General features: G+C 37.8%; 1 long non-coding RNA gene across 2 annotated transcripts in view; it reads right to left on the bottom strand.

Moving 5' to 3' along the window:
* LOC120400664 overlaps window positions 1-12,909 on the bottom strand; it is a 277,814-nt gene extending 264,905 nt beyond the window's left edge. For both annotated transcript variants that reach the window (XR_005595963.1, XR_005595956.1), the window contains exon 1: window positions 12,325-12,909. This is a non-coding gene — a long non-coding RNA (uncharacterized LOC120400664). The remainder of the gene's footprint in view (window positions 1-12,324) is intronic.
* Between the last annotated feature and the right edge of the window lie 6,166 nt (window positions 12,910-19,075).

Raw genomic sequence — 19,075 nt, 5'->3', positions numbered from 1 at the left:
GATTAGTCAACAATATGTTCAATGATTAATTCAGTAATTTACTGGGGGCTAAAGTCTGCTCTAAGAACCTTGCAGAATTCAAATAGTCACTGATTCTTCTATACTGTCCAATTTAAATGTGACATAAAAATGCAAAGTTACCAGACTTCCTTATTTTTGTGATTACCATTGCTCTTTAACATAAGATTGTTTACAGATGTAAATGAAATAATAGATATATGAAACAAAAATAACCTACAGCTATACAATGCCTACTGTACTAGTGATATCTGCACAAAGGCCAACTTATTAGCCTTTTATTATTAAATAGGTGTCTAAATAAATAGTTTTTATTTCTTCAGAGATTTAAAACCAAAAAGGACATGTTTCAGACACACTAGGCAACCACAGCACTTAGTTAAAATAAAAAATAACATGAAATAAAGAAACCCACTTTTACTAAAGATATCCCAAATATATATTTGGGACCCTAAAATTGGGTATCCAGCTTTGAACATTTTGAACTTTCAGGGTTTCAAGCTTTTCTCCAACAACCATGATGGCTAGTAACTGACTTTTGACAGCTGAGATTCTCATGTATCCCATGAATCCAACTGCTGGGGGTTTAAGAAAAATACCAAATATCTCAAGTCTCATGATAAAGAAGCAAGAGTTGGCCACACAAAGTTAGATGTGTCTGTTTTGGGGGAGAGAATGAAAATAAAAGATGGTCAATTTTCAACAGCAAATGAATAGAACTCCATCTTTCCTTTAAAAAGAAACAAAAACAAAAAACCCCACATACCTCAACACTCATATGTGACTAATATACCACAAACTACAACACTATGTATTGGTTACATTTGTAATAATCAGCTGTGCAAAACTCAGATTTTTGCAACCATTTTCTTGCAAAACTTTTCTGTTTAGAAACGTCTTTATAGTTCTGAATTTCAGATTTAAAATAAATCTCACAATAGCCAAGTTTTGAATTAAAAGTTTCTTACAGCAAACTATAAGCTTTCTTCCTATCACTGAAAACTTGTTCTGAGTTCATTCAAAGTATTTGTAAACCTTGCTGGATCTGCCCAGTGCTTCAGTTTTGTAGCAAGACCTAAAACAACTGGTGTTTTATCTGCTTGCAGTTTTTATTCTGCAAGTTTTGCACTACTGATTTTTTTTTTTTTACCTAAGCCTGTTACTGACAGGAGAAAAAACAAAAGCAAGAAGTAAATTTAAGTGTGACAGTAAGCTTGGGTTCCCTAAGTGCAATCATTCACACAATCTACTTTTGCATTAACAGTTCAAAAAATCAATATAATTGACTCCTAATGTGTAAAACCATTTGTTGTGTTTTAGTTTGGTATCTCATACAGCAAAAGAAAGTTACACTGCATTAAGAAATCTTAGACAACTGACTGCTGTCAATATAATATGAAGAATGAGGAATGAGTAGAGGAATAATACATTTTTCATGAACTATTGGTCACTTTGAACAAGTAAACAGTGCCTACAAGGGACAAAATGTGAGCACAGAAATTCTTGAAGTTGGTGAGTGATAATAATGGTTCCATATGCTGTAAATCAATCACAATTACCAAAGAGCTTGGATACATATTTGGGATTTTTCATGTATTATCTTTATACTGATTAATAGGAGTGTCATGGTAACATATCTGAAATAGGAGGCCATCACACAGAGAAAGTTGTGTTGAATTACATTCATATGTTAAAAACTATCACTCTGCAAACATTTGATAAAATATCTGCACGTTAGACATGGCATTTTGAAAATACTTTTGGGCATTGCCTTATGTCAGTACAGAATTTGGCACATGGATTTTTTTTCAAAACAGGCTGTTTGTTTAAAGCAGTATAAAAATGACTTGGCCTAAAAATGTGATACATTGAAGGAATGATGCACAAATACATCTTCAAAATATTGTAATATTAGCCTCATGAGATGTAAAAATGCCTATGCAAAATCAATTAGGTGTCCAGTTTAACATGACATCCAGTGATTTATGAAGAAATGTCTTGATCACAAAATAATCCCCACATTTGTCAGATGTAGTGTCTCTCTGCAACTTTGTTCAGAGTAACTGAGAACACCTCACTCCACATGCTGTGACAATACCATTATTTCAACACAAAGATATGATTATTCTAGATGTTAGCACAGTATGTAATATTTATAGCACAACTATCTCTTATGCTCGCCCTTCATTCCCAACTACTATTTGGAGAGGATCTCTTCACCTTCTCTGTCCCACCAATCAAACTCCTGACTGCTTGTAGGGACAGCATCTGTCCATTTGCTAAGATCACCTTGCAGTGCCTCTGCTGTAAAGAGTTGGAAGTTGTTATATACCTTTAGGTAGTGATGGACCATGAAAACAGGAATCCATCAAAACTTGGCACTAACAAGACACACTCTAAACTTATCCACTTAAATAACTTGCTTAATATATCACATTCCTCATCCTAGAGGAGCTGTAACATGGAAAATAATAATAGGTTAGGAAAACACACACACACACACGGAAAAAAAAATCAAGAGAGGAGTAAACACATAATTACAGAATAGGATGAGGAATTTTAATTACAATTTACCAAAACAAACACACACAAACCAAACAAACATACAAAACAAAAATACTGAAAAGTAAGTTTTCTTACATTACCTTTCAATATAAACTCAAATTAGGGGCAGGGGGGAAATCAACAAAAATAATCGAAATAAGACATTTGTCAACATTATGGTTTTTATGTTTTGCTTTAACTTTGTGTCCCTTTCCCCTACTCTTTTTTCAGTGTTTTATTATTGATAAATGCTACAATCCTACAACTGATTGTATTCTGGCTGTGATGTCACAGATACCGGACACAGACTTTAAAAAAAAAAAAAAAAAGTACATGCTATGAGGATCTCCCGAACTAGGCTAAAGTATTTTGATGGTACCTGTGGAGGTCAGATATCTTGTTCTCAGCCCATCTCTGGTACAAAATGTTAATTTTATTAACTTCAGTAAAACATGCAGGCCTGGTTCTCAGTTGCCACATCATATTCTGGCACATTCAGGGCCTGTCCGGCCTCTGGTGTAAATTAGAGAAGCCTCAGGGTTCATAGATTCCAAGGCCAGAAGGGACCATTTGGATCATCTATGACCTCCTATGTAACACATGCCATAGAACTTCCCCACAATAATTCCTAGAGCAGATATTTTAGAAAAACATCCAATCTTGATTTAAAAATTGTCAGTGATGGAGAATCCACCACATATCTTGGTAAATTGAGTCAATGACCAATTACTCTGTTAAAAATGTGTGCCTTATTTCCAGTCTGAATTTTTATAGCTTCAACATCTAGCCATTTGATCATGTTATACTTTTCTCTATTACATTGAAGAGCACATTAATAATTATTTGTTCCCTGTGTAGATACTTATAGACTGTAATTAAGTCACCCTTTAACCTTCTCTTTGTTAAGCTCGATAGATTGAGCTCCTTGAGTCTATCACTATCAGGCATGATTTCTAATCCTTTAATCATTCTTATAGCTCCCGTCTCTAATTTATCAACATCCTACTTGAATTGCGAGCTCCAGAACTGGACAGTATTTCAATGATTGCAAAAAAATATCCTAGTTGCAAATATGAGGTACAATAACTTCTGTACTTCTTCTTGAGATTCCCTTGTTTTTGGATCCAAGGATCCAAAAGAGCTCAACGTGGTAGAACTGGGAGTTTAGGTTCAGCTGATTATTCACCATGACCCCCGCATATTTTTCAGAGTTATTGCTTCCAAGGATAGAATCCCCTATAGTGTAGCTGTTCTCCACTTCTTGAGTCCACAAAGAAAAAGAGCACAAGTTAGAGCAACATTAGAAAGCTAAAGTGACAATTGTTTAAAAGAGTAAATGGGATGACCTGGGTAATTATATGCCTGTCAGCCTGACATCAATCCTGGACAAGATAATGAAGTGGCTAATACAGGACTTGATTAATTACCATCCTTTAGCTCTTAATGTAATTAATGCAAATCAATATGGGTATATGGAAAATAGATCCTTTCAAACTAATATGATATTTCTGATGATATTATAAGGTTGGTTGATGAAGGTAATAGCGTTGACATAATATATTTATACTTTGGTAAGGTGTTTGACTTGATACCACACAACATTTTAATTAAAAAGCTAGAATATCTCTGCAGGGATAGGTTCTTGGCCCTACGTCATTTAACATCTTTATCAATAACCTGGAACAAAACAAAATCATCACTGAAAGTCTACAGATGACACGTAAATTGGAGTGGTAAATATTGAAGAGTACAAGTCACTGATTCAGAGCAATCTAGATCAGTGGTGGGCAACCTGAGGCCCGCGGGCCGCATGTGGCTCATCAGGGTAATCTGATTGTGGGCTGCAGGTTGCCCACCACTGATCTAGATTGCTTGCTAAACAGGGTGCAAGCAAACGAGATGTATTTTAATATGACTAAACGTAAAAACTATACATCAAGAAACAAAGAACGTAGGCCATACTTGCAAGCAGTGTCTCCGAAAAAGATTCGGAGGCCATGGTGGATAATCAACTGAACATGAGCTCCCAGTGTGACGCTGTGGTCAAAAGAACAGGTGAGATCCTGGGATGGATGAACAGGGAAATGCCGAGGAGGAATAGAAAAGTAATTTCATCTCCATATTTACAAGTGGTACAACTTTTGCAACTACTGAATTACTTTGAAATACTGTGTCCAGTTCTGGTGTTGACAGTTCCAAAAGGATGCTGAAAAACTGGAAAGGGTCGAAAGAAGAGTAACCAGAATAATTAAAGGACTAGAAAACATATCTTATATTGATAGACTCAAGGAGCTCAAGCTATTGAGCTTAACAAAGAGAAAGTTAAGAGGTGTCTTCATCACAGTTTATGGGGAACAGACATCAGATAATGGACTCTTCAATGTAGCAGAGAAAGGTATAACACCGTCCAATGGCTGGAAGTTGAAGATAGACAAATTCAATCTGAAAAAAAAGGCATACTTTTTAAAACCATTAGAGAAATTAACCATTGGACCAATTTGCTAAGGGGTGTTATGGATTCTCCGTTATTGGCAATTTCAAAACCAAGATTGGATATGCTCTAGGAACTATTTTGGGGGAGTTCTATGGCCTGTGTTATACAGGAAGGCAGACTAGATCTTCATAATGGGTCCCTTCCAGCCTTGGGATCTATGAATCACTGGAGATTGGAAGCAGGGTTGGTCCAGAGCTCTTTCACCAGTATTACACTGGCTGGGGAGTCTCTCTGCATTGTCAAGGAGCTGTTTCCACCCAACTTGTTGCCAGAGCTATATAAAGGGCCTTAGTATAACTGGGAATCAGACCTATAGTATTCAGTATAGGTACTATTATACAAACTGCATGATATTTTTTAAACATGCAGACATCTTTTTTGAGGAAAAAGTAGACTATTATTCATACACACAAATCCAGAAAATGAAATGTACATCATATAAAACAGTGCCATTTAAAAAATAAAGAACAAAAAATATAATATATCTACAGATATATAGATTTTTACTTCCTTCTGAAATCTGACCAATTTCAGGAACTAGTTAGCTATTTTCCTGATTTTAAAAAAAAATGGATTTAAAGGTCAGTCTCACTAGTGTGATCAAACAATGTTAATTTACCTTTTTCTTAATGGTTTCTTTCTGACAGATGAAGGAGCTTAAGAAGGACAATGCTCTCTTCACAACAACCACTAAAACATATCACTTCATTTTATAACATCATTTAAAGAAAAATGAGGGAGAAACATCTAGGGCAGCAAAAATTAATTTGCAGTAAATTAATCAGAACAGGGAATTTCACACTAATCAGTGGTTTTGATAACAGAAAAGGAATCCTTAAGATGACAAAGTCCTCCAATTTACAACATAGAAAAAAGTATTGGTTTAGAAAAATAGGGCAAAAAAATAAGAATTTTTTTATGGCTAAATTTGCTTGAGAAGGGTAATTAATGTTCTTTGAGTGACAGTCTAATTTTGAAACATATTTGCTACAAAACATAACCATGACATATGCTGTATGTAAATTGGATCTTTAAAATCCTGCAGAGTGTTATTGTTTCCATTATAACCAGATAAGAGTGATAATACGATCCAGGAAGTTGAGCATGGGAACCAGGAACTCTGGGATTCTATTTTTGGCTCTGACACTGACTTACTGTATGACTTGGATCATATCAATTTCTGTGCCCTAGTTTCCCCATTTGTAAAATGGGCATAATGACTACTGATAAGAATGTTATGAAGAGAGAGAGAGCGCGAGAGCGCGTGCACAAGTGCAAAAAGTGGATTAAATCATTTAATTTCCTTTCTCATCTTTGTAGAGAGACAAATATGCTGTACACCAGCGGTTCTCAACCAGAGGTCCAGGGCGCGCTGGGGGCCCATGAGCAGGTTTCAGAGGGACTGCCAAGCAGGGCCAGCTTTAGATTATTTGGGGCCCAGGGCAGAAAGCTGAAGCCCCACCTCATGGGGCTAAAGGCCAAGGCCCTGAGCCCCACCACCCCGGGCTGAAACTTGAGCAACTTAGCTTCGCAGGGCCCCATGTGGCATGGGCAATTGCCCTGCTTGCTTCCCCCTAACACCGGCCCTGGCTTTTATATGCAGAAAATCAGTTGTGGCAGAGGTGGGCCATGGAGATTTTATAGTATGTTGGGGCGGGGTGATGCCCCAGAGAGAAAAAGGTTGAGAAACCCTGCTGTACACAACAATATTCTTAAGAGTCCACGTACTAGTTTAATTGTAAGTGGATTTACTGAATATGTTCTAATGGAGCATCATACATTCCTTAAGTTATTTTAACATTATTTAGTAACTTTTAAGAGTACAGACCTATTTTTATTTTATTCTGTCCCCATTTATTACCATTGTAAGCAAAATGATTTGAACCTCAGAGTTATGAACACCCTGGGAATGGAGGTTGTTCGTAACTCTGAATAAAACATTATGGTTATTCTTTCAAAAGTTTACAACTGAACAGTGACTTAATACAGCATTGAAACTTTACTATGCAGAAGAAAAATGCTGTTTTAACCATCTGAATTTAAATGAAAAGCACGGAAAGTTACCCTACTTTGTCTCTTTTTTTTTTAAGCTTTCCCTTTATATTTTTTAGTAGTTTACATTTAACACAGTACTGTATTGGCTTTTCTGTTTGATTGTTTGTTTCAATTTCTGCTGCTGCCTGATTGCATACTTCTGGTTCCAAATGAGATGTGTGGTTGACTGGTCAGATCAGAACTCTAGGTTCTACATTCCTGTACATCATTTTTATTTATTCAGAAGGAAATTTTGATACATTGAAACTAGATATGGGCCTGAACCAAAACTCCAGGTAAGACTACTCTGAAAATTTCAGAACTGGATATGGCATGACCTTGGAATAGGCTCTGCATCACAAAGGCATAGGTAAGTCAGGTAGGTCATTCTGAACACATGCCAATAAAAACTTGAGACTATTTCACTATGTTTTCTGAATATTTAACAGAAAAGTAAAAAGTATAATAGAAATAGTTTAGAGAGTGTTTCAATATTTTATTGAAACTACCTTTATACTCTTCGGTCAATACAGAATGACTCCCCAGAATTCAGCTGTCTGGGCCTGTCGAGGGTAAGAAACACTATAGCTAATTAATTTGAGAAACTTCTAAAAATTGCTTTAAATAATGTTTTTCTGCATAACAATATCACAATATAAAGGAGAGATCTCTTATGATCTACCAGAGCTAGAAACATCTAATTCAGAGATGATTCTTGACAATTTGGAGGTATAAAGTTCCCATATCTGACTATATGGATCTGTGAGATAAGAAATCTTCAACTTATCATTGGTCCATAACTTCATATTGCCTAATCTAGGCCCTGGCCACATTTTTAGAAGAGGGTGGGGAAAGCAAAGGTTTCTGTGGATGTTTCTTTGGGTTTTATTGGATTGAGTTTTGTTTCTTTCTTTTAAAATATAAAATAAAACAAAAAAGCAGTAGCTGCCTGAAGCATCGCAAAGATTTGGTACATTAGAAGTAGTCTCAGAGTAGATGGATTAGTGGGCAGATTGCAAGTGAGGTATTCAAAAGTGCAGACATACATCTTTTAGGATGTGTTCAAGGTCCAGATTTTTAAAGCTATATAGGCATTGCTACACTCAGGATCACAACACCTAACTGGTTTAGGAGCATAAATCTCATTTTCAAAAGGGATTTAGGCACTTCAGGAAACTAACTTTCTAATGACTATTGATGGAATTTAGACACCTAAGTCTCTAGATCCATTATGAAAATGAGATTTAGGCTCCTAAATCAGTTAGGTGTTATGATGCTGAGTGCGGCAATGCCTAAATAGCTTTAGTAATGAAAGAACAGAAACCCAGATATTTAAAGTACTTCTGGACCAGCTCATATAGTCAAAAACCATATAGTCTTAGATGTACTTTTAGGATAATGACTTCAGCAGCTTTTTAATCTTTACTTATAGGAAAGATTACTAATATTTTAGAACTGTTGGTCAAATACTGCTCATCTTACTTGGACAATTAACACAAGTGGGATTTGACTCCATAATTTTGAGTAGGTTTTATATTAGACAGAAAGTGGCAGTAGGGCATGCTGGAATTTTTCCCATGGTGTCTTCATGCTTTCCAGAGTCTCCACTTTCATTTTTTTAAAGTTAGCCTGTAGTTATTATAGTGCAAAGAAAACCTTGAAATAGTGAGTTAAATGTAATTGATTCAGTAATGTCTGCTTGAGTTTCCAGAGAGCCTGAAAGAATAGCTCTGCAAGTTGTGAACTTACCCATTCATCTCACAGAGTGTTAACTCAAATGCCCCAATAGCGATCAACATTTCATTGCTCAAAGCATGTATGAAAGGGGAGAAAGGATCTACACACTTTCTCCCACCCTACCCCCAGTCAAGAAGAAGCCAAGGCCAAGATGTCCAGCAAGGCATTTGAGCCCTACCAAATAAGAGGAGCCCAGGAGAACCCATTGGGTGTGTTTAAATTCCAGAGATGGAGCCCAACAGAATTATGATTTTATGAAGCATCAAAACAAGTTTTTTTGTTTTGTTTTTGTTTTTTTTCCAGGAGGGTTTTTTTAAAAAAAAAACCAAGTGTAAGCCTAGGGTATTGCATTAAATTCACAAACAGGCCTTACCTTTGCAATTAAAATTTACACAAATGAGCTAGGAACCCAACTACACAATGTCAGCAGAAGATCAAAGAGACTCACTACAAACTGTGATCACAGTCAGAAAAACATGTCATTAAGTATATAGGGTCCTGTCATTTCCCAGGTGTAGACACAATCTCTGGCCTCCCACAATAGTATTTCACAAGGGACCATTACACTCTCCTTGTCATTTTCAGCTGCCACTGTAACAAGCATTCAACCTTCACAGTTTTAAGGGAAATCTCCAGAGCTGAGAGTTTTCTTCAGCTTTTTCAGTGAGTTGAACCATGGATAAAGGTTTAGTCTAATGTCAATTCCCTAAGATCATTCAGATCAGTTACTTCACAGAACAATCTGAATCTTCTAAGGGAACTGACATCTGACAAAGCCTTTTTCCACGGCTCAGTTCACTGAGAAAGAAAAACACCAGTTCAAAATACTCTCTAAACAAAAACCTAGCCTTCCAATTTTTCAGTTATGCTAGAAAATTTCAATTGCCAGTCATGAAAGAAAGAATCTGAGGACCACTCACATTTGAAAAGCTGTATTTGTTTCAGCATCACTAAGAGGTCAACGAAGGACAAGAAGAAGGAGCAATACCCCATCTAAGACTTGAACCTCAAAAAGGTCACCAATTAAATCTAACCTTGCCTGATTGTTATTTGTCACAACATTTTGATGAATTTGGCTCAATATGATAAAACAAATCCACACTTTCAACCAACCAAATTCTTTTTTTCCTCAACATTCGTATATGTAACTTGCTATAGACTATGTTTTCCCAATGAATTTGATGTATTCGATACATATTTTAGTACTAGGGGGCCAAATTCTGTTCTGTGTTAATCTGGAGTAGCTCTAGTGACTTCAGTAGCATTACTCTAGGTTTATGATGATGATATAAAGCAAATTTTCTCCCAAAGAGTTACTTAGAAAACATTGGAGGAACATGCCAATTCTGCACAGTAATACTGAAATTCACACCTGCGCAAAGAACCAGCACAAAGCCTGTGCACCATTTAAGTCCCACTTAAAAATCTTATTTTCAGGTCTTAAGTGATGCATATGTCACCTTGAGAGTGAAAAAAGCATTTATACATATGGTTGTAGATTTCTCATTTGATAAGATCATTGTATTGTTTTCCACTTAACAGTGCAAAAACTAAATTACACATGAGGTAATAGTCTTACCAGATAAGAGAGATCTACAGCCAAATATATACTATAAATGTAAAAGATGTGTATATGTATCATTTTTAATCAATAAATTCCATTTGCATTTACATAAAGATTATTTCCCAAGCTTACTTTGTGCAGCAACTACCCTAGTAATATAACCACCTGTAGACTTGTCATCACTGTCTCTATAACAGTGTATAAAGAGAATTATGTAACATCCTATTCCCCAATGATGTGTTATAATATAACTAATAATAATAAAGGAATGAAGGACCAAACAATCACCAACAACTTTTTAATTAATCAATCACAGGTGCTGTAAATTCAAATCTGGAGTAATTGTCCAGTATCACATTCTTCACTCAGGAAAAAAAAATCCCATTTCCTTTAATAAAGTAAATTCTTTAACTTTTAAAATAATGGGCAGATTCTCACTGGGTGAGTATTGTCATAGTTCCGTTAATTTCAATGCTGCTCATCTGCTTTAGAATCAGTGAGGATCTGACCCAATATTTTAAAACAAAGAGACTAACGCTGCAGTCCTGAAGGCCTGCTTTTTTAAAAAGTATCCAATAAGTAGTAATAATAAACTATATACTTGTATGGAATCTTGAGTACAAATGTCCTTTCTTGCCCTTGCATTCTTCAGTTATACATTTATATCTGTGAAAGCAGTTTCTCTTTCTGTACTTTGAAAGAGTTGATCAATAAGAAAAAAAAATTGGCCAAAATCATGAACATTTAAAATGAAGGGCCTGCTGCTGTGTTAACTGTAGTCAACAGCAAGACCTGAATATATATGTTTTTGGTAAAACATGCTTTTACGGTAGTACTATCAAAATTCTTTACTGGTATATTACTTTTCTCAACACTAATTACAATTGTGTTTTCACTACCTAACTTTTTTCTTACCATTAGTATTAACATAATTGAACATTTTGTGCTAGCCCTGGCTCAATAAACCAGATCTGCTATTCCAACTTGCATACTACACTCTAATATGATTATGTGATCTGTTTTGTATATTGTAATCCATAACTTGAAATACCAGTGTTAGACACTTTTTTAAAAAAACCATGAAACTGTACCTAAATTAAGATAAATGAATAAAATCCCTACGTACTTTTTAAACACTGTCTCTTTATGTATTCTTTCATTAGTTTTGTTTTGGAAAATTAAGGGGAATACAGACTCGGCTGAAGTGGAAACAAAATGCAATCGTACACCAAAGACGATAAAAATGTGCGTGCGATTTTTGTAACCATTTCCCTCCAACAACTTCTTCACTAGTTCACTCATTGAATTCCGCAATCAGGTCTAAAGGATCTGGACACCCCACCCCCAAATGCCTGACTATTCAAGCAAAATCCTGGAAACTAAAATCTCTCTTCCTCGTACCCGAATGGCTTATCCTTCAAAGGGGGAAGTACCCGAGGGAAGGTAACAGTTTGGAGCAATGCACTGAGGGTAAAGGCAGTGGGAGCACACTACAGCATCGAAACGAGATGCTCTCTCCTCCCTTCCTTGAGCGGGGGAGTCTTGAGCAATTTGCAATCGGCAACCTGCAAGGCTGAGCAATCGGTTGCCTGAAACAGAAGAATAATTATAGAAAAAGAAAAAAAAAGTCCCCGCTGCGAACCAACAAGCCCTGCCCCGGGAGACCATCTCCAAGCAGGGGCGGATTCCACTAGCGCCCCTCGGTCCCTCCTGCCCAGGTGTTGCGCTGAGCGACCCTTAACTCGGCTCTCGAGGGCGGGCGGGCGGAGCAGGGGTAACCCAGGCACCGCCGACCTCCTCTCACCTTTCCGGGCGCTGCCTCCAAGTTGCTTCAGCTCCGTCGCCCTCCCCGCACCCGCCAGCAGCGCTCGTCAGCCGGCCGGCGGGCCCCCAGCCTGGCGGGCTCCGTCCCCGAGCGCCCCCCGGGCCTCACCTCGGCTTGTCCGCGTGTCCCAAGAGAGAGGGCGGCGAGCCCCAGCCCGGCCGGGGGTGAGAAGCGGGCGCTGCCGCCGCCGCCGCTCCTGCTGCTGCTGCCACCCGAGGGGAGGGGAGGCGAGTTGCGGCGCGGTCTGCGGGGCGCTGCCTTCCCGAGCAGGAGCCCGCCCCGCTCCAGCCAGCCCCCGCCGCCCGCCTGCGGGGCTCCTGCCACTGCTCCCCTCGGGGGCGGGCCGGGCAGAGCAGCCCAGCCAAGCCTGGCTGTCGGAGAGGAAGCCTCCCAGGCGGGAGATGCCTTTCAAAGTCCTTCCCTCCTCTTGCAAGGCAGGAGATCGTTCTGCCTTTCAGTGAGCGAATGGGAGACTCTCCCCTCGGGTTTTGTGTGTGTGCGGGGCGGGGGGTGTTAAGGAAATACACGGCATTCAAAAGGGGGGCAGCTTGGGACAGCCGCCTTCGTGGAGGAGCCTCCTCCCCTCCCCCAGCAGCGCTGCTTTCTCCTCCCCGCCAATGCAGCCCGCTCAGCAAGGACCTCGTCCGAGCGGGAGCAATCAGGCCGCTCCACTGACCAGCTGTGCCGGAGAACTTTGGGAGGTGCCTGAACACCCCAGGATGGTTTGCGCTGGGAGTTTGTTAATTAGCAAGATCCAAGCGCGTGCGCAACTGGCCGCACCTATACTGCACATTAAGAGACTTCAGGAGCTGATTAGCGGGGAAGTATTGTGAAATGATAGGAAGAAATTAGCGATAATTTATTTCAGCTTGAAGTTTATATGGGGAGGTTTATTGGTGCAGCGTGCTGCCAGCTGGGGTAGCTGACAGATCCGACTGAAATTCAACTGTACTTACACTCTCAGACTACATTGTAAGTCAATACTTTATTATACAATGCAGTTAGTGCAGCCTTAATATTAGCCACTTTGGGGAGGAAGCGTCAATTTATATGGGCTTCGGATAGTGATAAAACTGAAGGGAGGGGTTAATATTAATTAATTATCTCACCTAAGAAATCTTCCATAACAGATGTACTCATGGAATTAAGGCTGAAAGTAATATCACTGAAACAGCCTTTCCTAAAGAAGCGAGAAAAAGCACTAACCTTTCAGTACCATGGACAGCAACCATGTAAGAGCCCAGCAAAATCAGGGCCCGTTGGGAATAACAAAATATTAAAGTAATAAAAAAAGAAACTTCTGAGCTGTCATGAGAAAATGTTCTGGCTGATTCATAGATTTTTAAGGCCAGAAGGAACCCTTATGACTATATAGTCTGACCTCACACGAAACAGAACACAGAATCTCATCCTGTAATTTCTCCACCAGGTCCAGTCATAACTTCTATTTGAACTAGAGCAGGCAGTGTTGTTGTAGCCCTGTGGGTCCCAGGATATTAGAAAGACAAGGCAAGTGAGGCAATATGTTTTATTGGACCAACTTCTGTTGGTGAGAGAGACAAACTTTAAAGCTACACAGAAGTATGAACTGATACTTTAGCAGAAGTGGTTAGCACATTTTCTAAGGGATCATTCAAGGTGATGTGCCCCATTAACACACCTGCAGTTACAGGACAAAGGAAGGAGTTAGTGGGTTACAGATTGTTATAATAAACCATAAATCCAGTGTATTAAGATCGTGAATTTTTAGTGTCTAGCAAAATTATGCATTTAAGTTCCCAGGCTTGTCTTTTGAAAGTGTTGTGTAGCTTTCTTTTGAGGATGAGGACTGAAAGGTTGAATATAGAGTGCTCACTTTGTGAAAAGTGTTCACCCACAGGTGATGTGGTGTTTTTGTCTTTTATCATTTCCCCGTGTGAGTTCATTCAAGAGCGTAGTGATTGTCTGGTTTCACCCATACAGTTGTTATGATGCACTAAATTATTTTTTTATTTAAATTGTTATGTGGTGCACTAAATGCCCCCAATAACAATTATGTGGATTTATGGTTTATTACAACAATCTGTAACCCCTTTTGTCATATGACTACAGGGGTCTTAATGGGCCACTTCACCTTGAATGATTCCTTAGAATATATGCTGACTACCTACACTAAACTATCTGTTTGATCTTGTATTAGCTGTGACACTCTCAGTACCTTTCCCAGAATTGAGGAAGAACTCTGTGTGGCTTGAAAGCTTGTCAGTCTCAGCAACAGAAGTTGGTCCAATAAAAGATATTACTTCACCAACTGAGCTAGAGCATAAAAAGTCATCAAGTGACAGAGGATCCACCACATCCCTAGATAAGTTATTCCAGTGGTTAATTCACTTTACTGTTAAAAAATGTGCCTTATTTCTAGTCTAATTTTAGTGTCCAACCATTATCAGCTTGTAACCATTGATCCACCGGGGTGAATAGTGAACCACTAAAAGTTTTCTAATAATAATACTCAGAAGTTATATTGTGATATACAATCATTACCTAATAAATTATCTAAATAACATTGTGAGACAGATAAATATTATTAACCTTATTTTACACATAGGGAAACTGAGGCAAAGGTGCTACAGAAACTGAGCCATGTTTCCATGGGAGTCTAGATCTATGCTTAGTCTGATAAACTAGATTCTTCCTCACACTATTTGCTGCCTTTCTCCTCTCTTTTGGGCCCAATGACCATACTGGCTACTCATCAGAGAAGTAGCTCAGTGGCTGAGCACCAACTGTGGCATCCTTAATGGTGCTCAGTCACCCAAACCTGAAATAATATGGTTTGAGGTACCACCAAAAATTCAAGAAGATGCTATTGTGATTTTCATGGGCCAGAAAGGTTAACAGTAGGTGGTGGCTGTGTGAGGGATAGATGAGTATCATGAAAAAAATCACCATGGCAAACTTTCCATTCTAAAAGTCAATTTATGGTTTAAAGCTCTCTTTGCAATTATAAGGACCAGAGACTTTCATTCTAAGAATAAGCAAGATGAGATTAGCCTTGATATTGTTAGGGTCTCAAAATTGAAGGGGGTTGGGGCTGGGGCAGAGATGCAGGATTTGTAAACCCCAGCAAACAACATTTCCAACTTTCCTATGGAGTCAAGTACCTATTTTTAGTCCAAATGATTCATGGGCTATTGGATGTTAAACCAGTCATTGACCAAATATTGCCCCTGCCAGGAAATGACAAAGTAAAGTTGGAAGAGAAATTCCACATTTCTGGATGAAGAAATAACTGTTCTCTATCAATTATTAATCCATACAAAAACTTACTGGTTATTGAAAGAGTTCTGAGGCTAGAAACATTAAAAGTAACATTTGGAGAACATAAATTGGTGGTGTAAAAGTGACTAATAAATATATTTTATAACATGGCTCCAGAATTTAGCACAATTGTTCTATATATATCACACATAAACACAAGTCATAGTGATAATGTGATAAATTGTGATCTTTGTGAGTAAAAACAAAGTAAATCCATTGGTCAAAAATATGTGTGACCCTGTCAAAGGGCATGATAAAGTATCATATAGTTTCTCAGTTCTCTCTTTTACACACACACACACACACACACACACACACACAGATTGAAATGTAAGCAGTTTTGAGAAACTTTGTTGAAGTAGAAGTCAATGAAACAAGGAGGAGGAAAAAGAAAGTGTAATAGAGAAATGATGCAATTAACTACTTGTTCTCTGAGAGCTGAACTTTTTTATTTGCATATAGATTACTTGAAATACCATATCTATACACATAGCAAAATGCTCAAAAAATAGATCTATTAAGTTATAAGAGGTTATAACAAATAGAAGGAGAAAATATCCACTATTTCAGGGTCTCCTCACAATTATTCCTGTATTCTGCAAAGTCTAAAATTAATTTAAAAAATAAGCTTCTCTCCTCCTAGATAATGCACTTATTTAGAAAAAATGTTTTTATTTTGTAGCATATTATAGAATGAAGCAAAAATTGAGGAGAGACCTTAAAATCCCAGGATGGTATTCAGTAACCTAAGTTTACAAATGGTTTAATTACAGTATGATCTTTGGAAGAGTTTACTGTGCACATTTCATCAATAAAACAATTATCTCCTTCATGCAAGTTGTCCCCAAAACAGCTTATGTTCAGCAGACCCTCTTGTGTGCCAGTGAGGCTGGTCACGTGTTGGTGATGTCACAGACCTCTCTACTGATTTGCCTCATGAAGCATTATTAGTAATATCGTAACTCCCAAATTATGCCTTGGCTTCATATTCTCAGGTCACCTTGGTATACAGATGGCATGAGATATGAAGCATGGAGGAAGATGGCTAGAGTGCTGGTGCCAAAAGTCATGAACTGGAGTTAACCAATTGCAACAAACAATGTATGAAATCTCAAGCTGTGTCTGTGCAAGAAGTGTTTCTTTGCTTCTACATGCCATTTACAAATTCCCAGCTAGTTGAGCTGTTTATGGTAGTGAGAAATTCTTTGGTGTCTCTTTTCTATAGCATAGTCAACTATTTTTTTTATTGTGAAGAGTTATCATATTACTGTGCAGGTAAGGTTATTCTCTTCTGGACTGAGTTTTCAGAATCTGTGAAAGCAGAGCAGTTTCTAGAGGAGACAAGCTTTGGGTCTTCTTCTGCTTGAATTGCTGCCAGTTTTGCTCGAGAGGGAAAGACTACTTAATCAGAAGTCACTCCATTCAAAAGGATTTTATGTTATACGTGTAGTTTGAAATTACTGGTGAATGAGTAGTAGTCATTTTAGGTCAGAACTAAGATTACTATGCTGTGATAAAATACACATTATTTTATAAATTATTATTATTTATACTGTATTTGCACCTAGGGGCTCCATTGTGCTAACCATTGTACAAACAGAGAACAAAAAAGTGGCCCCTGCTCCAAAAAGCTTACAATCTAAGCAGATAAACTAACTTTATTAGAATACAGTATTTATTGTGTAGCCAGTGTAAATTTCACGATGTTCTTAATTATTAATTTCTTTATTTTTAAGTGCTTGGGTTTTGTATATGATGTGATTTGTGCATACACTTGTCACTCAGATTACTTAATTGGCTTGTAATATAACAAGACACATGATGTAATGTCAACAGGCTGCACCTTGTGTACATTACAGAGCTTTTTACATGTTCAAGCTTATCCTCTAGTGACAGAGTTAATGTTTTCTAGTAGACATACAATATATAGAGAGACTACTGTGATAGACACTTGATAAATGGTTAGACAGACTGGTGACCATGCTAAAAATGCTATTCAAAAAGCAACCCATGGCATTAACCTGCTTTTGGAAGATCTGTAGTGAGTCTATAACAATTTAAGCAGGTACTGGGGCTCTGAGCACCAATGAAACAAGCAAAGTGAAGAGAGTAGATGCAAATTTGAAGGGAAATAATTGAGGTTAGAGGGGAAGACAAGGAGCAATTAGTTTAGAAATAAGGAAGCATCATATCAGTTACATCCTACAAACAGCAGCTAGAATTAGAGTATTCTAGAAAAATGCTAAAAATTATTCCATATTTTATATATTCTCCAGAGATCATTTTCTGGGGTTACATTCCCCTCCTTAATCCCAAAACATTAGTTGATATAGGACGTCATGCAATTCTTTTTAGTAGTGCTTAAATAATGTAGCTGAAAAGATGCAATTAATCAAAATATAGACACCCACTTCCCCTTTGAAGCAAGGCAAAATGGAAAATGCATGAATCAGAAGGAAAGGAGAACAAAACCTAGCCAGTCCCACTCTTGTGGTACAACCATGTTGCTCTCTGTTTCTCACTGACTGTGGATTGGTGGTTGTTGCAGTTTTTAGGGCTGTTCCAGATGGTGCAAGAAAAATTAACTGCCTGAAACAGAAAGCATAAAAATAAAGAAGAGCAATTGTTGATTGTTCAAATCAGGGAGAAAATACCTCTTTGTTGCATAGAAATTATGAGCAATATCATTCCTTTCTATTTTAGCTATAGACACCTTTATAAGAAGATTCCTACAATAATCGCCCTTGAAGCACTGCCATAGGTCTATTTTAAATTGTTGTTTGTTGGACGGTTTCTTCAAGATACTCTAATTATTGCTACTAAAGGGTAAAAAGGAGCAGAAATCCCACTCAAATGGTCAAAAATCTGTCAAGGAGACGGGAACTCAAATTCAGCAGCAACATCTTCCCATTCATCAAATCAGCAGAATCCTATCTGTGTCAACACTGAATAATCTAGGCTCCCTAGTTGAAAATCTGGCTCCACTGAAATCAGTTATAGTTTTGCCATTGACTTCAATAGGTGCAGAATTTTACCCCATAAATTTTGGAAGGCATGGCCATGTGGTGTTGTAAATAGCCTAAGTGCATGGCAATATCCATCAACAAACTTCTGAGGAAATACTAACCAATCATTACTGAATCTGTTATGCCAGTTTTGAGATGCTTGTCTTCTAAAATCCAAACTGACACTAAACAACCATCATAAAAATGTGCAAAGCCTTGCATTCTACTGGCCCAGTGAAGAGGGCCATTGTGAAAGACATCCTGTCCCCCTTACATAATAAATGAAAATGATTCACAAAGTAAATTTATTTACCAAACCTATCTATAAAAAGAATGTATTTTTCTTATAATAAACTAGGGATTTATGTGGCATTTGTCTATCTTTTTCAAAATAGTCAAAATTAACAGAAAAGACTTTGAGAGGGCAATTGAAATGAATCACGTCAAACACAGTAAGTCTACTAGTAACACTATTGCCTAATTACTAATATAATTGTGCTGTTAGGTGAAAAACACCTCATAAGGCCTCCTGGTGTGCAAGGTTAAATTCTTAG

Source organism: Mauremys reevesii, linkage group 1 (genome assembly GCF_016161935.1).
Source record: "Mauremys reevesii isolate NIE-2019 linkage group 1, ASM1616193v1, whole genome shotgun sequence".
Classification (NCBI taxonomy): Eukaryota; Metazoa; Chordata; order Testudines; family Geoemydidae; genus Mauremys; species Mauremys reevesii.
The sequence above is the reverse complement of the archived record's forward strand: the minus strand, read 5'-3'. Positions and strand labels throughout refer to the sequence as shown.